General features: G+C 38.8%; 2 non-coding genes across 2 annotated transcripts; both read left to right on the top strand.

Moving 5' to 3' along the window:
• The first annotated feature begins 584 nt into the window (after nucleotides 1-584).
• On the top strand, nucleotides 585-691 carry LOC128280092 (small nucleolar RNA R71). The gene has a single exon (XR_008270273.1). It is a non-coding gene; the product is annotated as a small nucleolar RNA R71 (small nucleolar RNA).
• A 2,370-nt stretch (nucleotides 692-3,061) lies between these two features.
• LOC128280173 (small nucleolar RNA R71) lies at nucleotides 3,062-3,168 on the top strand. The gene has a single exon (XR_008270353.1). It is a non-coding gene; the product is annotated as a small nucleolar RNA R71 (small nucleolar RNA).
• Nucleotides 3,169-11,411: the final 8,243 nt, after the last annotated feature.

Here is an 11,411-nt window from a genome sequence, read left to right as displayed (position 1 = left end):
TTCGGTATTTTGAAAGCGAGTTTTCGACTTGTTAGCATCTTCTCAAGGTTTGACTTCTTTTCCTGTTGGTAAGGTGGTTGTTAGAAGCCTCGAGGTGGTGGTGGTCTCTAATTCCCTTGGCCTCCCCATGAGAAATTTGGGTGGTTCCTCCATCCGCATTGTAAGTGTTACTATAAGGATTATTTTGAGGTCGAAGATCATTACCCATATAATTTAATTGCTCATTTTCCATGATGTGGTCATAATGTGAGTATTCTAAATTGCTCGTCCCTCCTCCACTTGCATTGCATTGCATTACTGGGTGAATCTGTAAAGAACCAAGAAAACCGTCAATTTTTCTATTCAAAATTTTTACCTGATTAGGGAGCATGGTGACCGAATAGATGTTAAAAATGCCAGCTGCTTTCATTGGCTTTGTCCTCATAACTTTCCACTGATAATTATTCAGTGACATCTCTTCTATAAATTCATAAGCATCCTTAGGTGTCTTATTATTGATAGTCCCACCAGCGGTTGCGTCAACCATTTGTCTAGTTGAAGGATTCAGGCCATTGTGAAAAGTTTGAACTTGTAGCCAGAGTGGTAGCCCATTGTGAGGGCACCTTCTCAACAGATCCTTGTATCTCTCCCATGCATCATAGAGTGTTTCTAGATCCATCTGCACAAAAGAAGAGATATCATTCCTTAATTTAGCCGTTTTAGCCGGCAGAAAATATTTTAGTAAAAATTTTTCGGTCATTTGCTCCCAAGTAGTGATTGACCCTCGTGGTAACGAGTTCAACCACTATTTAGCCTTATTCCTTAATGAAAAGGTAAATAACCGAAGATGAATGGCATCATAAAAAATGCCATTGATTTTAAATGTGTCGCAAAACTCCAGAAAATTCGTCAAGTGATTGTTTGGATCCTCATCCTGCAAACCATCAAACTGAACAAATTACTGTATCATTTGAATCGTGTTAGGTTTCAGTTCAAAATTATTTGCAGCAATAGCAGGCCTAACTATACTTGACTCAGTTCCTATTAAATTCAGTTTAGCATAATCATACATAGTGCGCAGAGCAGGATTCTGATTTACTGGATCAGCAGCAATCGCATAAGGTAGCGAATTTTGTGATTTTCAGCCATCTCCTCGATTGTGGTTTGAATATCGTCCTCTTGCTCTTGCTCTGTGTATCTTAAGCTTTCCCTTATTTCTCTTTGATTTTTGCGAGCTGTGCGATTAATCTCACTATCAAAAAGTAATGGTCCTGACGAGTTTCTACTTGTCATAAACTAGAAAAACCTGTCAGAAGCAAATAAAAGAGAAAATTAGAAAAGAAAATAAAAATTTAAAATGCAAATAAAGTAAAATGGCTAAAGTAATAAAAATTAAGTGTTCCTAATATCTTAAGTTCCCCGGCAACGGTGCCAAAAACTTAATACGTGATATTCGTGACAGGTTTTAAAAATTTATAATTAATCGTTCTTGAAACTAACTATTATCACGATGAAGGCAAGTGTACCTATCGAACAATAGTATAGCTTTAGCAAGACCGGATTGTCGAACCCAAAGGAACCAAGAGTACTAGTAATTACTTTATTTTTATTATCTAGACTAAAAATTAAGGGATTTGTTTATCTAAACTAATTAACTAAACTAAGGGTGCACAGAGAGGAAATTGGGAAAAGCTTTTGGGAAAACATGATTGATTAAGACAATACCCAAGGAAAAATCCACCTAGACTTCACTTGTTATTTAACTCTAAATCAGACGATTTATTCATTTAACTTGATCCGTAGAAATCCCTAAGTTATATTATTATCTCTCTCAAGACTAATAACGTCTAACCCTAGGTTGATTAATTGAAATCTCTTTCTAATTAACTCCCTAGTGTTGCATTAACTTGATCTATGGACTCCCGTATTAGGTTGCACCCTAATCTGGCAAAATCTTGTCACCCTATCTCTAGGCATGCAATCAACTCCACTTAATTACGACAAATTTACTCTTAGACAGGGACTTTTGCTCCTCTGAATAAGCGCATTAGCTTGAATCAATATCCTAGAATATTAAAACAAGAATTAAGAAATTAAGAACAAGTCAAATATTTATCATACAATTCAGATAATAATAAAAAAATCCATCTTAGGTTTCATTTCCCTTAGGTATTTAGGGGGTTTAGTTCATAATTATGAAAGAAAACATCTCAAAATAATAAAGATAACAAAACATAAAGAAAACCCAAAACTCCTGAAGGAAATTGAAGGGAGATCTTCAGTCTTGACGATGAATCTAGCTTCTGAAATGGATCAATCAGCTTTCCTTGAGTAATTCCTGCCTCCTACTCCATGTGTGTCCCCTCTAAGTGCCTCCTCAGGTGTTTAAATAGGCTTTAGAATGCCTAAAAGCCCTCAAAAGTGGCCTTTTCTGAATAGGACTATACTTGGGCTCGACAGGGACACGCCTGCGTGACATGCCCGTGTGAGTCGTGCTTCGACTCTGCCAAATGGACTCAGCAGTGTGGCCTACCCGTATGAGGAAGTCCAGGCTGTGTGGATTTCCCATGTTGGCCCATTTTCTCCGTTTTGGCCCGTTTCTCTCTCTTTTTACTCTCCTATGCTCACCTAAGTATAAAACATGAAATTAAAGGATTAGGAGCATCGAATTCACCAAATCTAAGGAGAAATCATCCATAAATGTGCTAAGCATGGGATAAAAATATGTATAAATTACGGTTTATCAGATTGATATTCTGCGTGTACTCCTCCTCCATTTGCATCGCATCTCATCACTGGATTTACCTGAGTAGAACCACATAAATTGTCAATCTTTTTATTTAAAACTTCTACCTGGTTAGATAGCATAGTAACCGCATCGAGGTTGAAAACACCAGCTTCTTTTGTTGGCTTTGTCCTTATGACTTGCCACTAATAATTATTCAGCGACATCTCTTCAATAAATTCGTAAGCCACTTCAGGTGTCTTATTATTGATAGTCCCACTAGCAACTACACCAATCATCTGTCTAGTCGAAGGATTCAAGCCATTGTGAAAAGTTTGAACCTGTAGCCAGAGTGGTAATTCATGGTGAGGGCACCTTCTCAAAAGATCCTTGTATCTCTCCCATGCATCATAGAGTGTTTCGAGATCCATCTGTACAAAAGTAGAAATATCATTCCTTAACTTAGCCGTTTTAGCCGGCGAAAAATATTTAAGTAAAAATTTGTCAGTCATTTGTTCCCAAGTAGTGATTGACCCTCGTGGTAACGAGTTCAACCACTGTTTAGCTTTGTTCCTCAACAAAAAGGGAAATAACCGAAGGCGAATGACATCATCAGAAACGCCATTGATTTTAAAAGTGTCGCAGAATTCCAGAAAATTTTCCAAATGAGTGTTTGGGTCCTCGTCCTGCAAACCATCAAACTGAACAAACTGTTGTATCATTTGAATCATGTTAGGTTTCAGTTCAAAATTATTTGCAGCAACAGCAGGCCTAACTATACTTGACTCAGTTCCTGTTAAATTCGGTTTAGCATTATCATACATAGTGCGTGGAGCAGGATTCTGATTTACTGGATCAGCAGCAATTGCAGAAGGTAGTGGGTTTTCCTGATTTTCATCCATCTCCTCGGTCGTGGTGGGAATATCTTCCTCTTGCCCTTCCTCTGTGTATCTTAAGCTTCACCTTATTTCTCTTCGATTTCTTCGAGCTGTGCGATCTATCTCACTATCAAAAAGTAATGGTCCCAACAGGTTTCTTCTAGTCATAAACTATAAAAACCTGCCAGAAGGAAAAATAAAATTTAGTAAAATTAACAAAACTAAAATAAAATTTGAATTGCAATAGAATAAATGGCTAAAGTAATAAAAATTAAGTGTCTCTAATATCTTAGTTCCCAGGCAACGGCACCAAAAACTTGATGTGAACAAATCGCGATAAGTTTTATAATTTATGAATGTCTGTTCTTGAAAACTAATTATTATCACGACAAAGGCAAGCACACCTTATCGAACAGTAGTATAGCTTATGGAAAGACTAGGATGTCGAACCCAAAGGAACTAAAAGTACTAGTATTAACTTTCTTTTTATTATCTAGCCTAAAAATAAATAAAGGGGTTTGTTTTATCTAAACTAATTACTAAACTAAGAATGCACAAAAAGTAAATTGGGGAAATAACTTTTGGGAAAACTGAATGATTTGGACAATACCCAAGGGAAAAATCCACCTAGACTTCACTTGTTATTGACTCTGAATTAGACGATTTATTCATTTGATTTGATTCGTAGAAATCCCTAAGTTATATTATTATCTCTCCCGAGACTAACAACATCTAACCGTAGGTTAATTAATTGAAATCTCTTTCTAATTAAAACCCCTAGTGTTGCATTAACTCTATCTATGGATTCCTTTATTAGGTTTCACCCTAATCCGGCAAAATTGTGTCACCCTATGTCTAGGCGTGCAATCAACTCCGCTTAATTATGCTAGATCTACTCTTAGACAGGGAATTTTTCTCCTCTGAATAAGCACATCAATACGTGAATCAATATCCTAGAATATTAAAGCAAGAATTAAGAACTCATAATTAAGAACAAGTTAAATATTTATCATATAATTCAGAAAATAATAACAAGATTCGTCTTAGGTTTCTTTCCCCCTAGGTATTTAGGGGTTTTAGTTCATAAGTGTAAAAGAAAACATCTTAGAAGAATAATGATAACAAGACATAAAGAAAACTCAAAAACTCCTGAAGGAAATTGAAGGGAGATCTTCGGTCTTGAAGGATAATCGGGCTTCTGAGATGGATCAATCAGCTTTCTTCGAGTAATTCCTTGCCTCCTACTCCGTGTGTGTCTTTTTGGTTCTAAACCCTCAAGAGTGGCCTTTTCCAAATAGGACTAGACTTGGGGTCGATAGGGATACGACCGTGTGACACGCCCGTGTGTGATTGCTTCAAACCATGTTCGAGTTTGTTGAATGGACACGGGTGTGTGAACTACCTATGTGAGGAAGTCTAGGCAGTGTTGATTTCCCATGTTGACCCATTTTCTCCGTTTTTGGCCCGTTTCTCGTTCTTTTTACTCTCCTATGCTCACCTAAGTATAAAACATGAGATTAAAGGATTAGGACCATCGAATTCACCAAATCTAAGGATAATTCATCCAAAAATATGCTAAGCATAGGATAAAAATATGTATAAAATATGTATAAATTACGGTTTATCATCTATCATGATGTAGACCTTATAGAAATAGTAAAACAAATATTTTTGCTTTGGATTTGTGGTCCCGAGATCACGGTTCTGATTTGACCCAAAAACGGGTTGTTACTGTAACACCCCAAAACCCGAGACCATCGCCGGTGTCGGACCCGAGGGTTAACAAACCAAGTTCACATGTTTTTGCCCACCAATTTGACATTTCCAGTCAGGCTGGAAAACTGCGTCACTGTCGCCTTAAAAATCATATCTCGAGTTTCAAAACTCGGAAACTGGTTTCGTAAATTTTCCCTGAATTTAGACTCATATATCCATCCATGGATTTATTTCTAGAATTTTTGGATGGGCCAATTGGTACAGTTTATTAGTTAAAGTCACCCATGTTACAGGGATCGACTGCTCTGACCTTCGCGCGGTATAACTTGAATATCTCTCTGTACAGGGCTTTAATGCTGGTGTCGTTTGTTTCTAATGAAACTAGACTCAAAATGGAATCTGTACATATAAGGTATGTCGCATAATTCTTTCTGGATAATTTATAGTAAATTTTAAAGTTGCGACAGGGAACCCAGAAACCGTTCTGGCCCTGTCTCACAATAGCATTAATATCTCTTAACATGTAACTCCTATGACCATTTCGTTTCTTCCATATGAAAATAGACTCATCAAGGTTAATTTACATAGCTTATTCACTATTTAATTCCATTTCTACGAATTTTGGTGATTTTCACATTCACGTCACTGCAGCTGGCAGCATCTGTTTTTAAGGTAGGTCTTACCTATTTGGTAGTCTCCATGAACCAACTAGTCTTTGCCATACATAGGTTCGTATATGATCATTTTAACCATGCCAATGGCTGATCATATGACCAACATTCCATTTCCAAGCCATAGCCACATCATGACACCAAATATATACATACAAACCACAATTATTCTAAGTTCATGTTCCTTTTCGAGCCATTTTCGCATGGCCGTACATACTTACATCACCACATATTTAACAAACAAGGGTAGTCCTATACATGCCATTTCAAGTTCAACCAAGAATTTATACCAAAATGGGGGCTTGATAGTGTGGATGACTTCGACTTCAACGATCCCGAATCCGATTGCTATCGAGCGAAATCTAGAAAACCGAGAGCCAAAAGCAAATGAGTAAGCATTTTATGCTTAGTAAGTCTCAAGGAATATAATCAACTCTAATTACAGCAATACATTCACATAGTTAAATGCATCATTTCATTAATGCGCATTCACATAATCATACTTACTTTACCATCCCAACTCTTATGTTCATACACAAATAACGGCTTCATTAAGGCCGATAACTCGCTCCATCATAGGAGCGGATATTCATACGCTCTTACTCCTAGCGCCAAAGCACACACCGCACTTACCTTATCATTGGGAAATTTCACAAGTGCATTAGCTGAAATTTTCCAGCAAGCTCATAATTTTCAAATCACATACCTTGAGTTTATCCGGATGTCGGTACTCGTTCAATCGCCGGGACATAGCCCGGTTATGGTAACCCGCACCAAGGCCAACGGGACTTTACCCGGATATCACGATTTGCACAAATGCCTTGGTCTTAGCCCGGATTTAACAACTTGCACGAATGCCTTGGTCTTAGCCGGATATAGCTACTAGCACAATTGCCTTCGGTCTTAACCCGGATATAAATTTCAGCATAATTGTCTTGGGCTTAGCCCGGATATCATTCAATTTCTCATGCACACATACATCAATAATCATTGGACATACATATTTCATTTTCGTTACTAAGGCTCAAACACAATTATAATCATTAGCATATTCGCCGGGACTTAGCCCGGTGGAATTCAAATACTCATACACACATGATCAATAATCATACACATCCATGTTTCATCTTACATAATTCAAGTAAGATCACTTCTTGAGGACTTACCTCGGATGTTGTCGAACGGCTTTTTCGGCTATTCGATCACCTTTTCCTTCCCCTTGTCCAATTGTGGCCCTCTTAGCTCTTGAGCTAATTCAAACAAATTCAATTTATTAAAACCTCATTGTGCTTGCTTATGGCGAATATGACAAGGATTTTAAATGGTCATATGGCCACTCTTTAGCTTGAATACACAATGGTCATGCACATTTTATACTACATCAAGCAATTCAATACAATTTATTTGAGCATCAAGGAAATGCTAAGGCCTTCAATAGGCTACCCAAGGCCGAATATTCATGTACATGTTGAGGCCAATTATGCACTTAATACCTCACAAAAACAGCATGCATTTTACTAGTTAATGCTTTGCATATTGTGGCTCAAAACTTATAATATAGCATCAAGCACTTATATGTGTGCTAGGCGAATTGTGCTTGAAATTTCACAATTATTCTTCAACATCTTCTTCTTTAAACAAACTTATTCATCACTTCCTTCATAACCAAAACATCATGTGCAAACATATATATACATATATGAGCATGGCGAATTTCAAGGTGTCCATAGCCATCCAAAACACAAATTTTAACTAACATGCAAGAAGCATGAACCATGCTCATGAATGCATCATGGCGAATATGGCAATCATGCTCCTTTTCAACTTCAATCATGATAAAACAACAAGAAGACTCAAAATCTTACTCAAGAGTAGGCAATCCATCATTGCATGCATCATCATCAAGCTTCACACTTAGCATGCAATGGCTTTATCACCATAACAACTTTGGCCAAACACCATTTCCATGGCATAACAAAGATTTGAGCCATGGCTAACATGCACATCAAGTTAGCAACCAAAACATGCATGAAACTCCCAACACAACCTCATACATACCTTAATCTTGATGCAAATTTAGCCAAATCTCCTTCTTGTTCTCTTCCAAACCAAGCATGAAGCAAAACTCCTATCTCCTCCCTTAGTATTTTCGGCCAAAAGGAAAGAACAAGGATGAACAATTTTTTCTTGTTTTTCTTTCACTTGCACGGCAATGGGGGAGGATGAGCTATTTTCTTGATTTTTTGTTTCTCCTCCAACATCATTAATTATTTTATCATTTAATTCATCATGCATTAACAAAACATGTTTCAACATGTTTTTTTGCCCATAAACCATGTCATGGCGGCCACTAGCTTCTTTTGGGGAAATTTGACATGCAAATCCTTTATTTTTGCATGCATGAGCAACTAGTCATCACACATTTCCCCATCATACTTTCAAAGTTCACTACTAGGTCCTTTCTAGTGAAATTCACCTTTATAACACTAAATCAATCATCAAAAATGTCATACATGGATACACACATATTATAGGCATCGAAATAAATTTTAAATTATTTTATGCCTCGGTTTTGTGGTCCCGAGACCACCTTCCGACTAGGGTCAATTTTGGGTGTCACAACTCTCCCCACTTAAGAAATTTTCGTCCCGAAAATCTTACCGTAAATAGGTTTGGATATCGCTCTTTCATAGAGTTCTCGGTCTCCCAAGTAGCTTCTTCTATCCCGTGCTTGAGCCATAACACTTTTACTAGCGGAACCCGCTTGTTTCGCAACTCTTTCACTTCTCGTGATAGGATACGAATCGGTTCTTCCTCATAACTCATATTAGCTTGAATTTCAATTTCGATGGACTAATCACGTGCGATGGATCGGATCTATAGCGTCAAGCATCGAAACGCGAAAGACATCGTGAACCTTTTCGAGTTCGGGGCAAAATCAAACGATATGCCACTGGACCGACTCGCTCGGATATCTCGTATGGCCCAATGAACCTCGGCTCAACTTGCCCTTACGGCTGAATCTGAGTATCTTTTTCCAAGGCGATACTTTGAGAAACACTTTATCACCCACCTGATACTCGATATGCTTACGCCTTCGGGCGCGACGACTTTCGACGATCGGAGGCTATCTTGAGACTTTCACGGATTACTTTCACTTTACATTCAGCATCTCTAATCAAATCCACCGAAAATCTTGCTTTCACCAAGCTCGGTCTAAAACAATGGTGTACGGCATTTACGACCGTACAAGGCCTCGTAGGTGCCATCTTAATACTTGATTGAAAGTTGTTGTTGTAAGCGAATTCAATCAACGGCAAATACCGTTCCCATGAACCACTAAACTCGAGGACGCAACATCTTAACATATCCTCAAGTATCCGAATTATCCGCTCGGATTGACCATCGTTTGGGGTGAAAGGCGGTCTTGAAATGCAACTTGGTACCCAAAGCCTCTTGCAATTTCTTCCAAAATCGCGATGTAATCTTGGGTCTCTATCCGACACGATAGAAATAGGCACCCCATGCAATCGAATAATTTGGGAGACGATAATTCGCCAATTTATCGAGCGAAAAATCCGTATGCGGACAGGATAAAATGAGCGGACTTGGTCATCTATCAACAATGACCCAAATCGCATCTTTCTTACTTACCGACACCGGTAATCCGGATATAAAATCCATTGTCACTCGATCCCATTTCTATTCGGTATCATGATTGGTCAAGTAATCCCGATGGCACTTGATGTTCCGCTTTCACTTGTTGACATATCGACACCTTGAAACAAATTCGAAATGTCTCATTTCATACCGGCCACCAAAATTGGCGTTTGGTCATTGTACATTTTAGTACTACCGGGTGGATTGACATTCGACTCTGTGAGCCTCGCTCAAAATCATCGAAACAAGTTCAATTCCTTGGAATACATAATCGACCCTTGAACGTCAGCGGTCATTGTCGTCAATCTGAAATTCGATTCTTCATCCGAAACACATTCGCTCGCTTAGCGACCAATTCAGCGTCGACCTTCGAGATTCAAGTATTTGATGAATCAATAACGGTTTGGCCTCTAATTCGACTACTAGCACCTCCTCGGGTGAAACGGATAAATGAGCATCCATCGCTCTCAAAGCAGACAGTGCCTTGCGACTTAAAGCATCGGCCACCATGTTGGCCTTTCCCGGGTGATAATCAATGATGAGTTCATAGTCTTTCAACAACTCAAGCCAACGTCTTTGTCGCAGTTTAAATCTTTCGAGTCATCAAATATTTTAGACTCTTGTGGTCCGGATAAATATGACACCTTTCTTCAAACAAGTAATGCCGCCATATCTTCAAGGCGAACACTATGGCTGCTAGTTCAAGGTCATGGGTTGGATAGTTTCTCTCATGCGGCTTTAGTTGTCTCGACGCGTAAGCCACAACTCGACCTTCTTGCATCAACACACAACCTAACCCAAGCAAGGATGCGTCATTGTATATGACAAACTCTTTACCAGACTCCGGCTGTACTAGCATTGGGGCCTCGGTTAAACAAGTTTTTAGTCGATCAAAACTTTCTTGACAGCGTTCCGACCACTCGAACTCAACATCCTTTTTTTGGAGTAGTTTCGTCATCGGCGCAGCTATCATCGAAAAACCTTTCACAAATCGTCGATAGTATCCGGCAAGCCCCAAAAAAAAAACTAACCTCTTTCAGCCAAAATTCACATTTACCGAACTTTGCGTATAACTGCTTATCTCGTAAGATTTGCAACACTAGCCTCAGGTGTTCAGCATGTTCAGTTTCATCTCTCGAATTGACCTAAATGTCATCGATAAATACAACTACGAACCGATCCAAGTATGGCCTGAAAATTCTATTCATTAAATCCATAAACACCGCAGGGGCATTAGTGAGCCCAAACGGCATCACCAAGAATTCAGTAGTGACCGTACCTCGCTCTAAAAGCGGTTTTGGGTATGTCCGATTCTCGGACCCTCAACCGATAGTACCCCAACCTTTAATCTATCTTTGAAAACACCGAGGCTCCCTTTAATTGATCAAACAAATCGTCAATTCGTGGCAACAGATATTTATTCTTTATCGTCACTTTATTGAGTTGACGATAGTCGATGCAAAACCTCATGCTTCCGTCCTTCTTTTCACAAACAATCTTGGCGCACCTAAGGCGAAAAACTCAAGGCGAGCAAAACCTCTATCCACCAATTCTTGCAATCGAGCTTCCAACTCCTTTAATTCCGTTGGTGCCATACGATACGGAGCTATCGAAATTGGAGTGGTACCAGTACCAATTCGATGCCAAATTCTATTTCCGAACAGTGGTAAACCCGGCAATTCTTCAGGAAAACATCCGGTATTCACAAACCACGCACGCATTCGGGTTTCTTTTCGATTCCTTGTCATCGAGCACGTCGCTGTGTACGCTTCGCACTCTTTT

Source organism: Gossypium arboreum, chromosome 8, assembly GCF_025698485.1.
Source record: "Gossypium arboreum isolate Shixiya-1 chromosome 8, ASM2569848v2, whole genome shotgun sequence".
Taxonomy (NCBI): domain Eukaryota; kingdom Viridiplantae; phylum Streptophyta; class Magnoliopsida; order Malvales; family Malvaceae; genus Gossypium; species Gossypium arboreum.
The sequence above is the reverse complement of the archived record's forward strand: the minus strand, read 5'-3'. Positions and strand labels throughout refer to the sequence as shown.